Source organism: Stegodyphus dumicola, chromosome 1 (genome assembly GCF_044657685.1).
Source record: "Stegodyphus dumicola isolate Sdum_Otavi_A_Nest chromosome 1, ASM4465768v1".
Taxonomy (NCBI): Eukaryota; Metazoa; Arthropoda; class Arachnida; order Araneae; family Eresidae; genus Stegodyphus; species Stegodyphus dumicola.
Genome location: NC_140768.1, coordinates 290,365,070 through 290,386,280, shown reverse-complemented (window position 1 = coordinate 290,386,280; position 21,211 = coordinate 290,365,070). Strand labels below are relative to the sequence as shown.

The 21,211-nt window shown below is 34.4% G+C and overlaps 1 protein-coding gene across 4 annotated transcripts in view; it reads left to right on the top strand.

Moving 5' to 3' along the window:
• The window catches only part of sick (sickie), a 975,074-nt gene that overhangs the window by 511,236 nt on the left and 442,627 nt on the right, over positions 1–21,211 (top strand). The window lies entirely within an intron of this gene.

Sequence of the window (21,211 nt, the reverse complement as noted above, 5' to 3'; positions counted from 1 at the left end):
AAAAGTATCTGCTGAGCTCAATATTATGTAGATAAACTTGCCAGTTTAAAGGTGAAAAAAAATTTTGTTTCCAACTTCATTTTGTATTTATATACATGAGCTTATACACATAAACAGTTTGTTGATAGTTGGAATTATATTTAATTTCACTCCTTTTCATTTATACTGATTTTTAATAATTTACTGAAAAAATTAAGAAGTCAAAAAATAAAGACTGAGGGGGTGTGACATTTAAAGAGCAGTCAAAATTTTTAAAAGCCTTTTTATATCATTTTTTACCGTCAGATGATTTCAAAATTTCTCTTCAGTGTAGTAAAGGTATTAAGGTGCAGCAAAAAAATTGAATAAACGGTAATTTCATCGATTTGGGGCTAGCAAATCCGCTTAAATATTATATTGAAAGGTTAGTTGACGTTTAACCCTACTTAAGTTATGCTTTTTTGTAATATGGAAACCAAATTAAAGACCTTATGCTGGATAAATTTCTTCGTTTTTGTCTGGGATTATAAATTATGTGCCTGGAATGTGACCTGACAAAAACAATAACACTTAGAAGGAAGTGGCTAACAATAGTAATAATAGTAATAGTAATAAAACAAGACAAAGAATGCTTCCATGATCAATGGCAACTGTGCGTGAGTTATTGTTATAAACTCAAAAGTAGTATAGTACAAGCGATACTAAGCAAAACTTCCACCACGTTGCTTCAACAGTTGCTGTAATAAATTTATGCATTTTCATTATGTTATACTTTAAGTACATTTCATATCACGCACAGGAAGAAACTTCCATTCGGCGTAATAACTTCGTTGAATTACATACGGGTAACCTAATAACTTGGATTCTCTATGGATGACGAACAAAACAATCTTCAGTGACTGCATCTTCTTCAGTCTGCACTTCCTCCGAGGGCCTCGCCATTCCTACACGCAACCAACACCCCAAACCGACATCCTGCTGGAAAGGTGACTGTGCCAGTGAGTTCGACGATGGTTGCAGCACCGAAAAATATTTTTTTTCTGCCAAGATTCGAACCGAACGCTACAGGTTTGTGGGAAAAAATAACTTTTTTACCTTGAAAGTCTAGTTCTCCTTTCCCTCCCCTCCCATTTTGATAAGAGTCGTTTAGTCGGTTTGCAGGAGTAAAGAACTGTGGTAACCCTGTGTGATTAATTCACGAGGAAACAGATAACTAAAACGAAAAGTGCCGGTTGTTGGATCAAGTTGCCCCGTACTATCACTGAATCAGTTTCGTTCAATGTGGGTTTATGATCTCCGTGTACAGCAGTTTCTTTTGCTGTCTTTGAAACGTGTGCTTAATGTTCCACAAAGCAATAGCTGAATATGTGTTAGTTATGAATTTATACCAAGTGGTTTTTCATTGCTAGAATTGGTAACTATTGTTTGTAATCATTGTGTATATAAATTATGAATGAATCCATTTAAAGCACGAATGCTTTCGGAACTCTAAGGTGCATGCCTAATAAAAATGAGCAAGGTGTTACAGTGACCAACAAAAATATCACTAGAGTCGCAAGCAAAATATGGTCGTTAATGTGTATTAGCGACCATATTTAAATGCCTTTAATCTTTTTAATTATAATGATACTAGCCGAAGTACCCGATGCCAGTTAAGTTAGATTGAGATTAGTGTATCTAACAACAAAGAGGACGATACAGCTGTAATTCTTCTCTAATACCAATGCAAAAAAATACAATTCATAGTCCTATATTTTTCACTCTGATGTTATATGGAACCCACATAAAAAATTCGATAGAAAAATAAACTAATTCTCTCTCATCATATCAGCAACAATGGTACGCAGTTTTTAATAATTTTTGTGTTTCTAATCAAATGGTTGTAAAAGCTCAAGTTCCATCCAATTTCACTAATCAAATGATTCTAAAATCACTAATCAAATGGTTGTAAAAGCTCAAGTTCCATCCAATTTCACCTATATTCAATTTTAGTCGATTAAATGTGGCAAAAAATTAATCATAATTCATCAAACAAAAACAAACAAACACCCAGACAGACATTCTTCTTTATATACTATACAGATTTTGTAAAACTTACAAATTTTTGATTAACAAACTCTAGGATTTGAAAGCGAACTGTGGCAACACTTTTCAAAACAAAGCATTTTTATCTCCAACGCGCGAGTCTGTTGCCACTCGGAAATATGCGTGCGAAAATGAGTGTTTTCAGAGTTTTTAATTAATATCTCGGCTGATTAAAGTCGTTCGAAGATGGGAACAGTCTAAATGGTTTCCCACGAATTTTTGGAATCGGGAATAATGTATTGAAGGCTCGGTAATGGTATTTTTATTTCATTGTAAAACTTAGAAATATTTTATTAACAAAGTCTACGATTTGAAAACGAGCAGTGGCAACACTTCTTGAAATAAACAGGTATTCATCTCCAGCGTCCGAGACTGTTGTAACTCGGAAAAATTAGTGCAAAATATTTTTTTGCCCTAATTTTTCTGCCCACTTTTTTTTTATAGTGAGTAGTAACTATAGTAGTGACGGCGTTAAGTTTTCAGAGTTTTTAATTAATATCTCTGATTTTAGCTATTTTTTTTGGGGGGGGAAGTAAACGTCGACTTTTCCTAGGACCCAGGAAAGAATAGTAGAAAATTTGGTGACAATAGCTATAGTAATGACTGAGTTAATAATAGTGACTGAGTAGTAACTATAGTAGTGACGGCGTTAAACAAATACACAAACAGACTTCTTCTTTATATATATAGATTTAACAAAGATAAATATCTGCGGCCTTTTGCGGCCCATCATTTCAACAGCAGTTTTCCAACATGACTTTATTTTCTGCACACTTTCTTGTACATATTGTATATATATTTCACCGGTTATTCTTAAATTCATGCGGGCAATTCCCTTGTACTTACGTTTTCTTCTTGTATTCATTATTTTGCATTTCCTTGTGCTTATATATCGTTGCTGTACTGTATCTGCAGTTTTCACCCGGCAGTGGCATGGTATTTCTTCTCAACATACAGGCATAACCTTTACAAACACTTCTGCGCATTTTCTGGCTTATTTTATGGGTTTATGGCACCTCAGTTTCTGATTTCCCACTGGAAACGCGCTTGCAGAATTATCTACATCAAGTGCTCTGGTAGCATTAAATTACGGAGCCGGACATGACGCGCTTTGCGTTATAATTGTGGCGATACTTGAATAGATAAATAGATAGATTTATCACCAGTTGTTTGTTGGATTTGGCTGCAGACAGTGTTGTAGGGTACTTATTGTAATTGGTAAAATATTTCACTTACTATTGCAAAAAGTGCAGAAATAATGACCCTGCTTAAAGTTAGCTTTCCTGAACGTGAAATAAATCAGAAAGTAAATATGAGGAAAACAGCTGTTCATCAAGCTGTCAGTAAATTTTAAATTTCTGGAAAATTTACAGACCTTAAGAAAAACGGTCTCCCAATAAAAATGAATGCACGTCGGTGATGATCATGGGATAAGAAGGAGGGTCATAAAATCTCTAACAACCTTCTACGATAAAATTCGAATCTCTCTGGCTAAAAAGGCCCCGTCATCAATTTGAGTACTATTTCAAGATGTTTGACCACAGATTTTGCTTTATCGTCCGATAAACCTGCAAAGAAACCTCGACTCATTCCAACCAAGTATGAGAAAGAAACGACTGATTTTTGCCAGACAGTGCCAGAATTGGACAATGCAACAGTGGAGAACAGTGTTATTTTCTTCTCAACATTCTGGTATATCCTTTACACGCATTTGCACACACTTCTGCGCATTTCTTCTATTTCCTTAAAGCAGGGCTTCTTAAACTTTTTTCAGTCGCGACCCCTTTCTATCAGAGATTTTTTCGCCACGCCCAGGACCCCATAATATTTACAAAAATTTTGTGGGACCCCATAAGTATTGCGCAAATCCGACACACGCGTGAGAGAAACTATAATTTTTTTCACTTGTACTGCAATATATTATTGCAGTACAAGTGAATTTAATGCAGTTTTAGGCATTAACTTTAATTTCTAATTTCAAGGCATAGAACAATGTGAAAATTTTAAATAAGTAACAGACGAAATGACAGCGTCACATGCAAAGCAAGGAAAATGAACGTTTATATCATAAATTGAATGAGTCTATTTTCAGATACATTGTGTAAAAATATTTGGTAATTGTAAAATTATTATAATAAGAAACATCAAAACTGGTAAAATTTTTGGCGACCCCTTGGGGCGTCGCGACCCACAGTTTAAGAAACCCTGCTTTAAAGCATTCATGGTTTATGGCGGCCCACTTTTCTTTTCTCAGTTTCTAATTTCCCACTGGGAAATCTCTTGTAAAACTACCTGTGTGAAGTGCTGTACTACCATTATGCAGTCAGACACGTATTACAGAGTCAGACACAGTATTATAGAGCCAGACACGTCTCGTTCTGCGCGATAATAGTAATATCGACATCTGAAAAATTACATTTATATTTCAGCCAGAAAGATAAGTATTGGGGGTGGGGAGAGAGAACATAGTAATTTTAGCTTGATTTTTTTTTATTTATTTGCTGCTAGCTTGTTTATTGAATTTAAATATTGTTATAGCCTTGTTTATCGAATAATATATCGTAAAGCCTAACATCATCTCGATAGGAATCGCATATCAGAATTCAAGGATATTTGAGACTAGCAACTAGATTTTCCAACTGCGGCAAATAGCTCTTTACATAGTATTTTAATAAGCATTTCGAATTTTTTAAATCCATGTAATGATTTATAAATATGAATAAATAATTCCTATAGATTATGCCCTACATCCAAGAAAATGCACTTTTGTGATGCACGGATTTTAAACTTCTAGGCGATGCACTCAGATCTCTACAAGGTATTTTTCTCCCTCCTTTCTGCATGCCTATGCAGTGTAACAGTATCACACTCTACTCGTATCTGAGAGGTCCAGGTTCGAGTCCCGGTGAGGGCATTGCACATCTTTTCCGTCTCTTACTGTTATATCATTCGTATTCTTTGCATTTATCTCTGCATGGTTTGCAATAAGGAGTTTTGGTACACGTAGGAGTAATAAGGAGCTTACTACGTAATGTAAAGGTAAATGCATCAATTTCTAAGACAATGTTTAGTGCAAAGACATTCATGAAAACGAATAAATTGGTCACTGTAGCTTCTCGAGCACTCTCAGTTGCATTTTCGTATATTCATTTAATTAGTTATCATTATGGAATATTCTATCCAATGAACCGAACATCATAAGTTCGTTCGCTCATAACGCAGAGACTACTGGAGATTCACAGTAAAAATAATAGCTCTAATTTTCATTAGGATTACATTAGTTTTATTTGTATAGGTGTACAAAAATAATGGTGAGATTTGACATTGACGTAAAGGTATTGTTATGAATTTTGTATTTAGGTAAGTAATGTTAGTAGGCTTACGATTAAAATTGTTGTATTTCCACGTGCCATGCAGCGCGAGACAAATTTTAAGAGAAAGCTTTGTCGGAAATGTAAAAATACAGGAGCATGTGCATTTAACATTGAGTAAATTGTTATCTCGGTAATTTGTATTGAAACTTAATAAATGTAATTGATCACTATGTTAGCTATAACCGCAATTCCATCCTCTTATCGCTTTCCAGAAAATTCGACAAGCAGAAAGTACTAGAAATATCTCGCGACTGGTTGAAAGGCCAGAGAGATATAAAAGACCAGAGAGAGAGCATCTGAGTTCAGTTGCTTAGTTACTGTTGTTTAGTTTCGCGTGAATTGAGATATCAGAGTTAGCTTTGTCTTTAGATGCGCTTTGCATTGTATATTAAGATCTTAGTAGTTTGTAGTATAACTACTGATTATACTGCGTGATATTGTGAACACTTGCACGAATGTCTCTGTGGAAATTTCTAGCATTCTGATATATTTCTTTTGATAAGAATAAATTTTATTAACCTATTGTCGGACTTGTGCATTCTATCTATTACGAACCCGTACGCGCGAAACAGTATTTTCTCCCTACTTCCAGCATGCCTTCGTGGTGTAAGGGGTAGCACACTCGGCGTGTATTCGTATATTTCCTGATTCGAGTCCCGTCGAGGGCATTACATGTTTTTCACGTCATTCTGCATCAAAAAAAAAAAAAAATCTTATGTCACTACAGACTTCATAAATACCTATAACATAATATGACCTGAAATATTTTTATTGTGATTAGCAGATTCTGAAAAGTATCATTGTGTTTCTCAGTGTGCATCGTTACTAGCACAATCCATATCGAAATACTATTCAGCTTCGTTTTGCCTTCCTGCAAGGCAAATACCGTAACATATCCTACATATCCGTAACTAATATTTTAGCTGTTCCAGTGATTCTCTCCTTCAGATAATCGAAATTAAGTCAATTAAAACACTATAAATAAATGTTCTCAAATGATCCAAGTAAAAAAAAAAAAGTAATCCGATGAAGAAGATCTGTTTTGCAGTACATTAATTTTCAGAATGAACTATTTGGTCTTTGTGTAAAATGTAGATACATGCGACAGGATATTGCTTTATTTTTTATTAAAGGCAATATAAAAGGAAGAAGTAGTTTAAAACTTGCTTAAACAACATTTTTAAAGAAGCGTGTTAAGAATTTTGACTTGCATCAAGAATGAAGAATTGATGGAACTGGCTTCAGCTGAAATTGCCTATACAAGTGACCACAAATGCATTCGTGAGTTACGCCTCCAGGTTCCTAAAATTGCGCAAAGAAAGAAAGAATATCTTATTATTTATAGATTCTGATAAAGAATAACATGAAACAGAATCAATATTGAGTTGTTGTCACACGAGTCATTTGAACAAAGAAATATATTACCCTACTAATTCATAAATTTTCTTTGCACCAAAAGAAAGTGTTTTCTTTGTAAATTTATTGCTATTCTTTTCTTCGCGAAAATGCGTTTATTGGACATCTTAAGTATGCCAAAAATATGTAGTTAAATAATGATAATTTTGATAAAAAGTTAAGATTTTTAGCCCACATGAGCGTTAGCCCGAATGGGCTATTACTCTCGAAACGAGATTTTGCATCGGCGAAACAGTTTTCAAATTGTTGCCACTAAATCGCCCTCTATTATCTTTAAAGAAATTAAATAATGAAGAATCTGCATATATATATGTAAGTTCTTGGAAGTCCGAATTCTGAATTTCAATTTTATAGTTCATATTTTGTAAAACTTTAATCTGTTTCTGATCAACAAACTCAACGATTTGAAAGCGAGCAGTGGCAATAGTGTACGGAGTAAAAATATTTTTATCGCGAGACTGTCTATCGAAAATTCTAAAGATACGTTGTTTTTAAATATTTTGTGATTTCGCTGTTGAATTCAATTTTATGTGGCGTAAAGAATGTGATATTTAATGAAGTTAACACGCAAAACGTTATTAATAAAAAGATTAAAAAAAAAAAAAAAAAAGAGTTTGGAAGCCATCTGACTAAGAAAAATAAACATTGATTTGAACTTAGAAAAGACTGAAAAAAAAAAAAAATTAGGAAAACGTATGTCAATACTTAACACTGAACCGGGAATTGAATTCTAAACAAACGCTGCTGTATTACTTTTAAATTTTTTGTCATTTTGTTGTTGAATTGTATATGATGCTTAATAATAAGCTAAAAAGACAAAAGAATTGGATTAACAGGAGTGGTTGCAAGAGCAGACTGGTAGACTGCGAGCTCAGTGAGAACATAAAAACCCTTAACAAATCCTTTTGGACAATCTTCAAAATCTGAACTCTTTCGAATTTCCTTTCCATTTTTTATTTATTTTTTAAATTTTTTTACTTAGAACGCGTGCAAGGGCTGTATATCTAATCAGATGGATGGCTTTAGAACAGAGTTTAAAAATTTTGTTCACTGCACTATTTTCAAGGAATTTTTTTATGCATAGTCCCCCTAACCTTGTGATAATGATATAGATATCTTTCAAATGTCATTTAATTAAAATTCATACACAGTAAGAAACAGAATATTATCGACTAAAGACTCTTCGAATAAATCAGGAAGAAATAAAACACAAACAAATAAACTCTAATAAAACATGCACAGATTCCTAGTATAGCATACCCATATTGAAAGAAAGTACATGCTATTTGCGCATAAAAAGAATAACTTTGCTCATAGTCTCAAAACTTTTGCTCATATTCTTAATCTAATTTTAAGTTATTAATGTGCAGTTGTTTGTATTATGGTTACGTTATTGTATATTATAAAGAAAAACGTGAAGGGGTTGCTGAGAAAAGCGATTCCTTTTAAAAAGGTCTATGCAAGGAAATGTTTATTAGCCTCTGGGCTAGACAATCGGGGAAAAAAAGGGAGATTGATAATCATATGTATATTATCATTAGACTTTAAGATAATCTACAGAATACTCCCATGCAGCCAGCTTTTCCTGCGTGGAGTAAAACAAAGGAAGTCAAAATACCAGTAGTAAGTTTTTTTTATTCTATTCAAACATTTCCAGAGCTCATTGTATTAAGAAAATGTTTGTTTAGACTTCTGAGTTCAAGGAAATGAATTCTATGCTTTTAATGGACATTTATTAAGCAAAAACTTCTTTAAGATTAAAACTTTTAGCTTTTTTGTTGTGATTGTTAGCAGCTTTGAATTTAAAACATTTCAAAGAAGCGCTTCTTATTTTAATGATATGTATAATTTTTTAAGCAGTAGATGAAAAAGATATGAATGTTTTAAAGAAATAAAATGCAACAACTAATCAATTTTGTGATTGAAATATATTTACGCTTGTAGCTCTGTTATGAACATCTGAAATTTGGCTGTGGGAGAATTTTCTGCATGTAGATAAATATGAAGCAATTAAAAGCGTAATTGGAAGAATAACAATCATTGCAGAATTTAAAATTTGGCAAACAAGCAACCTTGACGTAGGCTTTTGAATAAAACTCCATTGATTTCGAGACTAATCTGACATAGGTCCCTCTTCCTCAGAAGCAAAAAAGAAAAGAGCGGTCTGTGCCTGGTCACACTCAAAATCAATGCAGTATTATTCAAAACCTGCGCCAGTTAATTTTTGATTATGAAGAACATGAAACTGTGTCTGATTGCTGTCCAAATCAACAGTCTTTTGTTCATAATTTGGGCTAATCTAAGACTACCATTTTGCCTAATTTTACATTTCAGAGTCTACCAGCACGTTACTAACTAAAGCCTCTAAACACTCGTAGTTCGTATCATGAGCTGCTTGGGAAGGGGGGGGGTAAATGCACTGCTATTGGGAAGGGTAAACTTGCTTGGGAAGGGGTAAATTTTTCACGCTTTTCTCTCACCAGGCTGATGGGAAAACAGATTAAGGCGCGAATAAAATCAGGTGATGCGTTTGGTTTAATTGCTTATGTCAAAGAGCTCAGGGAAGGGAGGACTTGCTGAAGAAAATTGACTCCAAGTTACACATGGTGGAAACCACGAAAACGATCATGCAGCGAGCCTATTCGCCTGATATCAGACTCAGGTTGAATTGCTTGTGTCAGCAACTTTACCGCTCGGTCACTGGTGAACTCACATGATCTGAAAAGATTGATAATGCAAGAAATGAAGATTATATTGCCTTTACAGTATTTATATGCTGTTGATTCGTTATTGCCTCCCCCAAGTTAATGATCGAAAGAGCATGGATGTTATAAGCGTATAACAGTTATAAAGGTAGGGGGCACTCAAAATACATGGCGAGTCGAAATCCTGTCGAGAGGTTAGTGGTAGGAGAAGAGGGATGGGAGACCTCACGAACGCACTCCGACGTGTATTCACTCGGACTTTCATAAGGGGCGGAAACTCGGTAATTAGCAAGGCCAAGTGATATCTAATATGCGCAAGTATGTAATATGCGTGCTCCAGCCTGCTCATGTTGGCTGCTCTATCAGTATAATTTCGTTCGGTTTATATTCTAGCCTATTAGCATTTTACTACTGACCGAAACCTCTCTGCCCCAGCCAAGTATTAGTAATTTGTATCTAATTGTAATCCAGTTAATTTTTTCCGAACTCTTTTTCTCGGCTTACTTTTCATCGCTCAGAATGAATGAGAATCTTTAACTCGATTTGCTTTCATAATAACTCATTTCGAACAAACGGCCGTCTCAGTCGGGAACGAGGGTAAAATGGCTGTGGATTTCTGTCCGGGTTGCCAAATCTGTGGATTTCGCCAAAGTGCCACCGCCAAGACGTAATCTGGGATATCTGAATGAAAATATATGATCCCTAAATGTATTAATTTTCAGTTCATTTTTTGTCCTTTTAAAAATTAAATTATTATCAAATTTAAAGAATTGTATCGAATTTGCTTTAGATACCTAACATCGTCTAATAATTATTTTTGTTATTAATTTCATCTCTTCAAAATTGTTTTTGTGCCCAAGACTTTAATTAATATATATTCTAGACATATTGATGCAGCATCGCTTAACATGTAATAATATGGTGCAAGTTTGCTTTGAATCCAGTGCAAGTCTTCCGATGAACAACATATGAAGCCAAAGAAGGTGATAAATATGATAATATGGTAACCCGTATAAGCGCCCTATCTGGGAGCGCAATGAGTCACATACAAATGATGGAAAAGAAGGCAAACGCCGGAGCGATGCATGCTGGGAATCGTCGGCCAGCTGAGACCCCGAGAAAGAACTCTCTTCAACCCCTCTCGTGTGTTGTCTGTGCGCGTTGAACCAATCACAAGTCGAGCATGTCTGCTTAAGTCGGCGGCTAACAGTTGGCTTGGTTTGTTTTGTTTGGAATTCGGGTGCAGTTTGTTGACAGTTTGCAAGGCTGTGTGCTTGTGCTGTGATTTTCGGTGCTGGATTATCCTCTCTTGCTAACATTTCAAACTTCCAACTGCAAACCTGATTGGCCGAATTGTGTTGTGTTTTAATACCCTGGTGTTAACAAGAAGTAATCCACGAAAAATAACATCCTGTGTTCGGTGAGTTTCAAACTTTTACTGTTTAAGTGAAAGCGTACAAGATGTTGAAAGAGAATCTGTTATTTACTTAATTTGGCTGCCTCAGTTAGCTACTAAGTTAGATTTGTCAATGTATATATATACTTTATAGTTTCATATTTATATTATTAATCTTGTCATCAGTATAAGGAGATATTCTTATAATATTAAGATCATGAATGCATTTATTCGATTTGTTTAAAAAATTATTTCAGATTTTTACTTATTTGTTTTCTAAATATTTTTTAGATGTTTATAATTCAATTTCTAACTAAAGAATAACTTTTTGTAAAATTACCGTTTAACCGGCCTTTATGAGGCCGGATAAATGAATGGTCAGAACAATATGAAAAGCATAAAAAATAATTCTAAATTGCAACTGTGTTTAAAAATATATGCCTATTTTGTATCCAAATACTTATTAAAATGTATTTACTTAATTAGAAATTCATTTTAAATTTATGAATTAAAAATAAGTGTAAAATATTTAATCAAAGCGATTATAACCCTTAAGGCTCAGATGACAAACACTAACTTAAATGTAAATTTGACAGTTTAAAAATTTTGATGAGCAGTGCTGTCATTTTGATTTATTTTTGTCCGTTCTATATTCTTGTTCGTCCAAGATAAAGTCTTGACGAAAATGTGGCCGGATAAGGGGAAATCTACTGTAATTATATATGCAAGTGAGAATTTTATTAACCCAAAGGGTCGTTAGCCCGGAATTATTAGGTTAGGTTAGGTAAAGTGCAGGCTCGAAACGGCATTTAAAGCCAGTTCACTATAAATGTCCGTTTCGCTTTTCAAATTGTTGTCACCAAATATTATCGCCCTGTATTATATTTAAAGAAATTAAATAATGAAGAATCTGCAGGAAAGTATGTATGTTTCCTCCATTGTGAAAAAACAACGGTAACTACCGCCATCAAATTTTGAATAACATAGTCCTCCACCGGAATATGAGCACCCAGAAGCCCGAATTTTGAACTGGTTTTATTGTCTATTTGATATTTCGTAAAATTTTAACAAATTTTTGATTAAAAAATTCAACGATTTCAAAGTGAGCAAGGGCAACACTGTACGGAATAAAACATTTTTAACTCCAACGCGCAAGACTGTTTATCGGAAAGTCTAATATGCTGTTTTTAAATTAGTTGTGATTTTGCTATTGAATGGAACTTTATGTGGCGTAAGCTCTAAGAACTTGATATTTTATTAATAAAGCAAACACACAAACATTAATAAGACAAAAAAAAAGTTTTGTAAAGCCATCTTAGAAACCTTTACATTGGTATAATAAACTGACAAAAGACTGAAGAGGAAAAAAAAAAAAAAAAAAGAACAGAAAAATGTATGCCAACACGTAACGCTGCATCGGGAATTCTAAACGTATACTGCTATGCTGCATTTAAAATGTTTGTTATTTTGCTCTTGAATTATGTATGGCGTAAGTGCGAAGAAAATGATGCTCAGTAATAAAGCTAAAAAGACAATAAAGAAATGTGTTAGTAGAAGCGAGTGCAATAGCAGACTGGTAGACTGTGAGGTCAGCGAGAGCGTTGAAAACCTTAACAAACCCATTTTTGAGACCGTTAAAAACAATTTTTTAAATTTATATTTGTTTCTTTGTTTTTTTAATTGATTAATGTTATTCTTCCCAGTTCTGTCTCCCTCTCCCCCCCTCCGAATCCATTGGTGTTTTTTTCCATCTAGATAAGAAACGTGCTAGACGCTAGACTTAAGAAAAATGACATTTAAATCCATGGGTTAATAAAAGTCGGTAAATTTATCCGTCAAAAACTCCTTTGTTTAGGCGTGTACTTTTCTTTTTTTTCTCTTCTGTTTCGGAAGTATAAAGAGAAAAAAATATGTGTAAATATAGCAGATGCTACGAAAGCGAATAAATGGGATCAAGGTCCTTGCTTATAACATGTTTTGTGCTTTGAAAAAAAGCTTTAATCTGATGCATTTTGTTGTATTGTGGAAATGAATTATGAAACCATAATCTCTCTCCATTCCTGTGATATGCTAATAAAGAACATAAAGCTCAGAAGCTTAAGCAAGAAGAATAATGTTTATCGGTATGAAGCAATTTCAAATAACTCTCAATTTTTGGAGGGGGAGACAGGGAAGAAGAACCTGTAATTAATTTTGGTAATTTAAAGAAGAAATAAAAACCTTTCGATAGAGTCATGCCTGAGTACTTTTTTACCTGAGGCAAAAAGGTAAATTCACGCCTATATATAGTCAAATTAAGCATACGTGTACACTATTATAAACAATGTATTCTAAATCATGCTAAAACTCTTATAATAGTTCTAATATAATTTTATGTATTAAAAAAACAACACATATAAAGAATCTAATTTTTTTAATTAAAGAGCAAATATATTTAAAACAATATAAATTAAATTAACTAATTGAATAAAATAATAACTTTGAAATAATGTATAATATAATTAATATAAAAACTGCTGAATTAATATTAAAATTCTTTTTTAATTTGTAATTATTTTTAGTCCAAGTGGATAATCTGCCCGGAAGGATTATTAATTTCGTTTCGGCATTTTGCGTTGAAATGTCGGTTCACTTCTCAAATTGTTGCCACCAAATATTAGAGTCTTGTCTTATATTTAAAGAAAATAAATAATGAAGAATCTGCGTAAATGTATGTATGTTTCTCGCATTGTGTTAAAACAAAGGTACGTAGAGCTATCCAAATTTGAATAACGTAATTCTCCTGCGAATATAGGCATGTGGAAGCCCAAATTTGGAATTTGTTTTATTACCTATTTCATATTTTGTAAACTTTAACGAATTTTTGATTAACAAACTCGTCGATTTCAAAGCGAGCAATGGCAACACTATACCGAGGGGAAGGGGAACATTTTTATCTCTAGCGCGCGAAACCGTATAACGGAAATTCTAAAGATAAAATTTAAAAATTATTTTGCGATATTGCTGTTGAACCGAATTTTATTGTTTAAGTGCGAAGAACATGCTATTTAATAAATAAAGATAATACACAAAACGTTAAAAACACGCCCCTATGTGCGCAATGTAAAATCTGAAAAGCTTTCAGGTTTTTAATATTTTTTTATTCTTTGTTTTATTTATTATTATTATTTTCTTTCAACGAAGTAAAATATTTAATATTTGCTTGCAAAGTCTACTTAATTTATGTTCCATAGAAAAATTAGTAATATTTGAAAACCTGATTTCCCTCTTTAAAAACCAGGAGATTTTGCATATTTATTATTATTATTATTTTAAGTTTTGAGGCTCTTTTCTTCACTATGATAACTAACAATGTTAAGAATATTCTTAATGCAAGTCTTGATTTCGGACGTGATTGAGCTAAACTCCACTCTTGAAGTGTGTTAAAAAAAACCTGATCCTGCTCTAGCGATTAGAATTATTATAATATACTGGTTTTTTAAAATTAGGTATTCCTTATAGAATATATAGAGTAGCGGTTCCCGAACTCTTTGAAAAAAGTATCTATGTAAAATTAGACAGTTAAACGCTTGAGCAATGCCCATGAAATAAAAGTATATTTTTAAATTTACCGTGATATCTCAATTTATTCTCAGTGTGATATTGTCAGAAGTTAGCTATACTTGAAGATTCTTCCAAATTCCAATAAATCAAACCAATTCATATTACAACTGATATATTACATTACTGCGGAGAACATAGTTGAAGTTATTACATGAAATTTAGTTCATGCAAGTCGGTCATTACATACTGTTTAATTCAAACACATATTCCTTCATTATTTGTTATTTGAAATTTTTATTAGTTTTTATAAAAGACAATTACAAATTAATTTTTATTATGATGCTACTACAGAGTACTGTAGACGTATATTAAGACATATTATTTAAAAAAGAAAATTAAAATTAAAAAAAGAAAATCTTAAAGCTTTCAGATTTTATATTACACCCAAAAGAGCGGTTTTTTTTTATGATAAATCTTTATTTATTAAATATCATGTTCTTCGCACTTAAACCATATAAAATTAAATTTAACATCAATGTCACAAAGTATTTAAAAACATCATATCTTTAGAATTTCCAATATGCAGTCTCGCGCGCTGGAGATATAATGTTTTTTCTGTATAACGATGCCATTGCTCGCTTTGAAATCGTTGAGTTTGTTAGTCAAAAATTCGTAAAGGTTTACAAAATTTAAAATACATAATAAAACAAATTCAAAATTCGGGCTTCCAAGTGGCCATGTTCGGTTGAGGACTACGTTATTCTCTAGGTACCGTTGTTTTTTCACAATGAGGGAAATATTCATTATTTAGTTTCAGATTCTTTATTATTTAGTTTCTTTAAATATAATACATGGGGATAATATTTGCTGGCAACAGTTTGAAAAATCAAACAACGCAGAAAGTGAAACGACGCAAAATGCCTTTTTAGACTAATAGTGCTTCGGACTAAAAAAAAAAAATAAATAAATGTTTAATGAAACACTCGCGCTTTTTTCTGCATAATTTTATTAGTTTAAGTTCAGTTGTTAATAATTGTAGACGAATGGCTTGTTTCGCAATGAATGTGATTCTGTATATTATTTTAATATCTGTGTAAGCAGAGATTCCTGAATTACAGGGATGTGTAGTAAAAAAACAGCAGTGCTAATATTGCTTTCCCAGAAAAGATTTTTAATTCATCGTCATGCAGCCAAAGTCCAGTACAGTTTGCTTTGAAACGCGATTTTTAGTTTGTGAGATGTCAAATCCATGAGGACCTCGTATTCTGTTGTGTTTAAGCTACTGGCAGTCTTTTATCCACACTTTTATATATTCAACTAGAAGGCAAGTCCGCCAGATTAGTCTGCTGCGGGCAAAGCAAAATTTAAAAGATCTATGTAGACCTGAAAAGAAAATGTATAAACACATTTCAGAGGATTTCATTGACCTTGAAGTGTATTTATATTCATTCTTTCCAAGGAACAACTCGTTTGTAAATATACTTTTTTGTTGCTTGACCAGGAAACAAGAACTTTTGACACTTTAGGTCCGCCTTACCGGAGGAGATGATATTACAAACTAGCAAACATGGATGGATGGATGAACTGTGATTAGATTTCAGAATCAAGAAATAAGAATTAAAAGAAAAAATCCAGACTTCTGCTCGGTATTTCGAAGCGAGCTTATTGCAATTCTGGAGGGTCTGGACTCCATTGTGTTAGTTAAAAGATATTTGGACTCAGTTAAAAGATATCTGGATCTTTTCGGATAGTAGAAGTGTCGTCCAGCACTTGGCTGATTGGCATAACGTGAGGGATAATACAAGTGCAGACATCCTCAGGAAGCTAAAACAACTTTCCCTTTCTCATCGGATCCACTTTAGTGGATTCCGTCCCATGTCGACGTTGCTGGAAATGAAATTGCGGACAGCTTGGCTAGAGCTGGTGCTAGCGAGACCATAACGTCTGCCTCTCCTCTTACTTATATGGAACTATTTTCTAAATGTAAGGCAAAGACTAAGGCCGTTTGGATGGTCCCACCAGTGCACCCATAGTATCAGAGTAAGTGCCCTGGTGGCTCCTTGGTTCAGAGCAGCAATAGACGAGATCAAACTGCCCTTACTAGATTCCTTAGTAGCTATCTGTTATCAATGACTTTTGTCGGTGGTAATAAACACTTTGAAATATGCACCAAGTGTTCCACCGCACAGGCCTCTCCTGATCACATCTCATCTTGTCTAGGGCTTAGCAGACAGGATCTGGTTCAAGACCCCCTTTTTGTACTGGACTCTTTCAGGGTGAATGGGCTTGTGGACCTGATCTAGCTCTGCTGGTCACGGGGATAAAAAACAATAAACAGACAGACGCGCACAGATTTTAATAGTATGGACACCTATTCAAAGCCACTCTAGTGACAAAGTTCAAACGGGTTTTTCAAAGCTTCGGGATGCACCTGAATATTTTTTGTACTTTTTCTTGAATCTTGATGTTATTTTCTTATAAGAAGGTTTTAGTAAGAGGGATGCAATCATTGGGTTTTCTTTTTTATGCATTACAATTAAAACGTAAGATCGTTTTCCTTCCTAAGGAAAAAGGCTTTCGGCGTTTGCATCAAAAACTGTGGCATATTTCCCAAACGTGGATAGATTCATTTCGTTTCCTTTTGCTAAACATTTCGGCCAATACACCATTTTGTACGCACAGTCTTTACAATGCAGGATTTGCGTATAAGCTACACAAGCTATAGCTTAAGGCCTCCACTTTCTTGGAGGCACCCAAAAAATTTAAAATATAGTATAAATATAGTATTCAAATATAGTATAACAGACTTATAAAGAGCCCCATATTTCAAATAGCTCAGGGCCTCATCAAGTCTAAATCCGACCTGAGTCTTTATTATTTTAAATTGTCCTCATACAAAGTTATTGTTCATTAAAAATGCTATTAACTGTCCACTCAGTTTCATAAAATATATGAATGCTTTTTCTCGAGGCAACCATCTTACTTCAATGTGCAGCAGGAGGGACGCATCGCGGCTTTCTATATTCTTCACACATTAGTGTTAAATGTCTGCTTTGAAAAAGTCGCACTTTTATGCAATTTATTGTTTTTGTTATCAACTTTAGTAATGAATTCTTACTATCTACACAGCTAAAACTCGTAAAGAGAGCAAACACCCAGAAAATTCGCTGAAGAATCGCTTAGAAATGATAATATTATAGCTATTTGTTTCAGTCTTTTCTCAGTTCATCATATCAGTGTTCAGTTTTCTTAGTAATAAGGCTTGCCAAACTTTTTTTTTTTCTTCTTTTAATTATAAACGTTTTGTGTGTTTCCATTATTGATTAAATATCACGTACTTGGCGCTTATGCCACATAAAATTCGATTCAACAGAAATATCACATGTATTTAAATGTAGGATTTCCGGTAGGCAGTCTCGCGCTCTGGAGACTAAAATGTTTTATTCCGTACAGTGTTGCCACTGCTCGCTTTGAAATCGTCTAGTTTGTTTGTAGAGATATTAGGTATTTTGAAGCAAGAGAGATGAAAAATGAGCAACGCTTTCGCCGGGTGTCGAACCACGGACCTCTCAATTACGCGCTGAGCCTGCAAACCACTACACCATGAAGGCCCGCTAAGAAGGCGGGAGAAATACGTTATATAATTCCCCTTTTAAAGGGCGACTGGGGATTTGAGGACCCACTCGCCAAATTCTGGTGGTGAAGAATCATTATTCACCACCTTTTAGTTCGGCCGTCACTGTAGAGACAATAGGCATTTTGAAGTAAGAGAGATGAAAAATGAGCAACGCCTTCGCCGGAAATCGAACCACGGACCTCTCAAGTACGTGTTGAGCGTGCAGACCACTACACCACGAAGGCGCGCTAAGAAGGCTTGAGAAATACCTTATATGTTACGTTAACAAAACATTCGTTTTACAAAATATGAAGTATAAAATTCAAAATTCGGGCTTCCAGGGCTCCATGTTTAGGTGGGGCACTATATGTTATTCAGAATTTGATGTCTGTAGGTACTGTCGTTATTTTCGCAACGCCAGGCGCATACATACACATTCATGCAGATTCTTCATTATTTAATATCCTTAACTATAATACAGGGCGATAATATTTTGTGGCAACAATTTGAAAAATAATTCATCCGTTTATATAGCAGATAACGCAAAATCTCGTTTCAAGACGAATAACCCGTCCAGGCTAACGCCATTTCGGGCTAATAACATTTTTTGGCAAATACAAAATAATATTACATTTTTGTTTTTATAAAACACCTGCGAAAAAGCATAGAATCAGTTGAATGTCATTTTCAATTTTTCCACATTGTCCTTTCATATTATCTAGCCCTATACTTACTTATAGAAATGCGCAAAGTTTCCATTAAATTGACCGTCATGGTGAAAGGATATTGTAAACAGGCCAATGCATCTTACGGTCAACTTCGTTCGAAAAGTAAACCATATTCTGAAGCATAATGGAGTTATACTGAGTCTGTACTGTTTCAGACTGTTTTCCTGTTCAAATGAAACGGTTTTCCGTCTCCCTTCGTACGCTTCTTAAACTTGTCTGTAATTAGATTTACCCTGTGCATGCTTATCTACACATTTTGTCTGGAATTACTATAAATGGCTTAAGAAAAGAAAAATCTGTGATAAATTTCTCTTTAATATTGTCGTTATATTTCTACGGTGGTTGTGTAAGTGATTTTGTGTAAGATGATTTCTAACGTGTGTCCTGCAGTAGTCATCTGAAAAATACATGATATCTCTGTGTATCAAGCAATATCGTGATTGTATATCGCATGTAATGATATCGAGAGATATCAGTTTACTATCTCTTTGTATCAAGAGATATTTGGGACTTAAATGTAAGAGATTTAACATAAGCTTCTGGATCCTGTTATATATTGTTTCAAGAATGCTTCCAGTGGTAGAACTTTTAATTTTACATTGTCTTGAAGTAAGTTTTCTGCTTTTAAGTGAAATTGCTTCCAGCTAGAGAAATAGATTACTTTAGTAAGGTAATCTATGTCCAGAGCTCGCCTTTACTAAAGGTGTCTTTGAGAAATGCATTAGCGGTATATAGCAGACGGCTGATTCGGCGTTACGCATGAATAAGCACTTTTGTGAATTCAGGGATGCCATTCTGTCCAGCTTCTTCAAAGTATGAGAGGGTTCGTTTCGCGGTCTGCTGGATTCAATGCTTCGTCGGATGTGAGCGCTTATGGAGGCTTCTGGTAATGTCCCCAAGTTTGGCCATGTTCTACCGCTCCTGGCGTACTTGACTGAAGGACTTTCCATTTTATTTCAACGCACGTTTTATGATTTTGTAGGATGTGTTCAAAAGGTAAACGAAGACAACATCTTAGGAAAGACTGAAAAGCTGGTTTCTGTCCAACTGCGTGCAGCGTGTTCGTTATTTCATGGATCATATAGTAATTATTTTTAAATACAGACCAGCAAGGTGATTGCTGGTGGCTAAAAAAAAAAATTCCTTGCTTTTGGTGTTAATTAAATGTTAGTGGTTATTGGTGTGAATTTGGTTGTTCCTTGATGTCTGGCATAAATGCAAATAAATTCTGCAATGAGTTTTTGCATCCCTTTGAGCATGCTTTGTGACGTAAATGATTATTACATACAGCTAGAAACTGAAAGACCGATGGCTTGAATCCCGATAAGGAGATACTTGGATAAGAAGACTACCTTCGTGCGAAGGTAAAGTAGGCTGTCTTAGTGCCTATCTTACCTTCGTACTAAGAAAGACACTGGCGACCACATCCCTACGATTGCTGTCAAGTAATTAAAAGCGGGGTAAGTTCCCCATCGTTGCCGCACCTGGTCGATACGTTCTGCCTCAGGCAAAAGGAAAGAACATAAAAGGCGTACTCGATGAGAAAAAATCGAGGTCAGTGAAGAAATGACTTAAATCGTGTTCTTAAGTAGAAAATATCTAACACTTGATGTAGACTGCATACAGCTGAGTTAGAGAAAGCATTTGTTCGTGGAGATGAACTTCTGATTTTGAGCCCTAATAAGAACTTAGATGATTAGTAGTGTGGGTTGGTGTGGTTTATTTAATTATGGGAAAGCACTCTAAGGCTAGGGCATTTTAAGGGAAACTGACTCGTATACACATTAAACATGGGGAAAAATCTTACATGAAAACGCCCATGCAGCGAGGCCGTTCGCGAGGAATTGAACCCCTTACCGAACTACCTGTGTTCAGCGACTTTTACCGCTCGGCCGCTGGTGGGCCTAGTAGTGTGGAAAGCGTCCAAAGTATCTTCATGCTAACGGCAGAACTCCGACAGTGTAAGTTACACTATTAATGACAAATTTCCATCTAAACTTCAGAAAGACAAAATTTCAAAATCCCATTTCTGGCCATCAGTCCCGCTTCTTCCTCCTTCTTCAGCGTGTTCGTAACTTTATAAAGAAAAGGTAGTTATGCAAAGAGGGTGAAAATTCAATTTCCCGCTCATCAATCTTTTCGTGACAGGAAATTCTTTTTCTGTGAATCGATATGAGTTTAGCAGCGTTTATTGATTTGTATTCATCGATTGTTCTGTCTCTTAGTGTATTAAGCAGTGAAAAAAGTTATTGTAGGTGTATGCTTTCCTTTCTGGATCATATGATTAAACGATAATTAAACAATGAATTAAAGATTTAATGATTAAGTATCATTAAACGATGATCTCTTACGTCTGACTACAAATCGGT